Source organism: Echinococcus granulosus (assembly GCF_000524195.1).
Source record: "Echinococcus granulosus chromosome Unknown EG_S00207, whole genome shotgun sequence".
NCBI classification, from domain to species: domain Eukaryota; kingdom Metazoa; phylum Platyhelminthes; class Cestoda; order Cyclophyllidea; family Taeniidae; genus Echinococcus; species Echinococcus granulosus.
The window spans coordinates 86,657-90,135 of NW_020170587.1; the positions used below are offsets into that span (position 1 = coordinate 86,657).

Below are 3,479 nucleotides of genomic sequence, written 5' to 3' on the forward strand. Positions count from 1 at the left end.
TGTGTTTGACTGCAGAAATTTGGTTATAGTATTCATGCAAATTGCTACATTGAAAAATTTTCAAACTCCGCTTCGTGTACTCTCTGTCCTCGACGAATAAATATTGACTCAGCACGGTTCCAAGAGGGGACGTTGGCACCTTTCTTCAGCCTTTCACCTAGAAAACAATTAATTTTAGTGCCTCACGCATGCGTGGCATGTGTTCTTTTAGTTTTGGATAGTTGGTAGCACCTAGTTTAGAGCTTTGCATAGATGCAGGACGTTTTTGTTCCATGGTGCAAGGGTTGTGGTGGTCGATTGTCCTCTTCAGTCTCTATAACTCACATGTTTGCTCCATGAGTGATGATACTCCTAGAGGTTTTGGAGGACCTCAAATCCGTTTCTTATCTGTCGGTAAAATGTTACTGCTAGTAACCTCTTCCTTATAAAATCTCCAGAACATCTGCGTTGTTTCTAAATCCATGCAAAAGCATATTGGATAGGCTCTTGGTTGTATGGATCATGGCAACAAATATGCGATGTTTCACTTACCTCAACCTTAAAATTGCTTCCAATTATCCTTGCTCTGTTTAAACAGTGTTGTCTTATCTGCGTAATATGAATTTGTATTGATTACAGCGGGTATAAAATACACATACTCATTCACTTTTAGGGTTCTGGTCTGAGTGAATTCCTGTTATTCAGATAAATAATAATTGTCGCCTCTACTTCAACCTGCCATCCGGTGCCTCTGAATTATTCGTTTTACAACAGTCGTCACTGTTAATATGCTCACTTGACCTCCTGTGAGGTCAAGGCAGTTTTATGTAGGTCACTTTGGAAATGTGGCGTCTGGCAGGAATGAGGTAACACGATCCCGGTTTTGTTGCCTGTCTATTGTTTGACTCGTCTTGAGTACCGATTGCGTAGGCGTCTATTATTTGGATCTATTAGAAGTCAAACGAAGGAATGATAGCCCTCTGAAGTCCCCAAAATTGTTCTTTTCTCTGCCAACGATTTAAACAGGAGCTGGTACATGTTTAGTGATCTACTTGTCTGAATTTTTCTGGGGCGGAAGTGTAAATGTTCACTTTTTCTACATTTTGATGATGTGTGGGATGCAATGTAGGTCCTTTGCTTGTCTTAGCTTCAGCGCTTTTTAATTTTTATCGGTTTGATTGTGTGCTCCATAACTTATCTCCTCTCATGGAGATAAGGTGGCTTAAAAGAATAGTCGTATTTTTTTTTGCGTGGGCCGAAAGTCTAGTCACTTTAAACTATGCATGAGGTGTACCGTGAATTAACTTTCGTTCCACTTGCTTCTGCTGCCCATCGCTGCGGACTGCTTGTTTTAGTCCTTAGCCCCCAGCAGGTTAATAGTATAGTTTGGTTGTCTTTACCCTTAGTACATACGTCAGGCGTTTTCACATAAAGTGGCCCACTTGACCTCGTAGGGGGTGCCTACATGAGTAATCGGTGTGTATGTCGACCAATGCGAATGTAGTATGAGATATGCTGCTTGCTGCTATAGTTACCAGTATTAGCAACAATGATGCCATGAGTATGCGGTGGGGCCCCACTTTGTACCATGTACACGAATTCTCCAAGAATTTAGCTGATGCTCCTAATCAAGATGGCGGGTAACAAAGGCATCCAATTTGATCCCGTGCCTATCTACTGCAAGCACAGTACAGCAATGGGACACGTAATCTTGCACCGGCACGTCATTTAAATGATGTCAACGTCTCATTGACGATCGCAAAAGGCGAACTGTCATCGGTGATTCTGGGAGTGATGGTTTTCCACCCTACAGAATGAGCATTTATGTATGTGAGCATACAGTTCATGTGGTTAACGCATAAACTAGCCTTTAATGGATTTGCACGCAACACACCATCTTTTGTGCGAAGGATTAGTACTCTGCATTCGCCTCTGAATGCCGGAATTCTTGACTTGTGAAAAGTGACCACAACTGCTACATTCGAATGATGCAGACACCCTGATAGGTCTCTTTGTGTTTATGGCTTCTAGATCGGAAGGCACGTAGCTGGATGTAGAAAGAGGCGAGTTTTGTTTTCCACCTCTTGTTAAACTTAACTTCCCACTTCCACCATTGTTTTCTTAAGACGTTTTTATTACATGAGCTCGCGCGTCACATATATGGGACGCCGTTGTTTAGGAAGAAGTGAAGTAGATCGAATGGGAGGAAATGCACCAATGGTCATTTGTATCGTTACAGTAGAACACAGTGGTTGGTGATTGATCTCTTCTGTTGTTAAATTCACTTGATGCCTGACGGCGGCCATGAGGATGAAACTATTAGCTCGACGTTTTGTAAGCAGTTGCAGCGACTGTCAACCACGGGGTGCCACAACTGGGTGTCTCCTTGGCACCTTTTTGGTAATATTGGGCGTTGGATCATTGGCCTACTTCTGTTGTCTCCAACGTCGTCGCAAGCAATCGCTATCGGTAGTAGACGTGGTGTCGACGAGTGTCGTCTCTAGCGTTCAGTGTAGACACTTCTAATTTTACAACACTGCTTGGTGGTTGTGGTGCATTCTATAAGCTTGAAGCATGTTTTCCTTCTGGCAGCTATTCCAAGAGGAACAGCGCAAGACTACCTAATTCCCTCATCCTCTCCACTCCCGCTCATTAACTCTCCCTTTCCAAGCTTTGATGATGTCTCGACAATTTTGTGTTGATCTTCCAATTCTTTGATGGTACATAATAATTTCGCACACACCTTTTAACGTGTATTTGACAGACAAAAAGGTATGTAAGGTTAAGCGAACCCGTGGGGAGAAATATTCATTTCCTTGTTGATCGATGCGAACAAAGTGTGTGAGCCGAGGCGACACCTTTCAAGCTGAGGTATTACCATCGTTGGTATCGGCGAGTGGTGGATTTGTGTTTGAAACCCTTTGAATTCAGGGATACTCTCTAGCATAAATAAATACAAGAGCTGAAAGATGGTCACCATATTTATCTCATTATTACTATTTTTAGTATATTTGTCTTCATATTTTCAACTCTTTGATGTTCTTAAAACTTTGTCGTATCTTTCTGCAATCCTTCCTCACTGCACTGTTTTCTATTTTTGGATTAGTTGGCGTAGCGTAAACCCTTGACGACAAGTATTCTCTGAGAGGTAGAGGCAACTATGTACGGTTTCGTTTCTTTCTTTTCATTGCAAAAATAATAGGCTTTGAAACTTATGCTATTTTCATTTGGTGTATGTGTAATGCATTTCCATTGTGCATCACGGCGACAATGGCTTGGATGGAGAGGAAGTGGAATGTGCAGAGCTTTGTTTTTCACTCCACTAGTGCTTCATGACCTGACATTGCGTCCTCTCTGGCAGTGCTCTGCGTTGCTTTTACAAGGCAGTGTCTCCGTATGGCAGTGCTGCATTAGTAAGGAGCAGAGTGAAACCTTGACGACAAATTGTGCGCGAGATTTAGAACTAGAGAAGTGCTTCCTTTTTATTCCTATAATGCCGG

The 3,479-nt window shown here is 42.3% G+C and overlaps 1 protein-coding gene across 1 annotated transcript in view; it reads left to right on the forward strand.

Annotated features, from left to right (window-relative positions):
- Nucleotides 1-3,479, forward strand: part of EGR_10307 (hypothetical protein) — a gene marked incomplete at both ends in the record, with an annotated part of 10,860 nt that overhangs the window by 7,235 nt on the left and 146 nt on the right. The window lies entirely within an intron of this gene.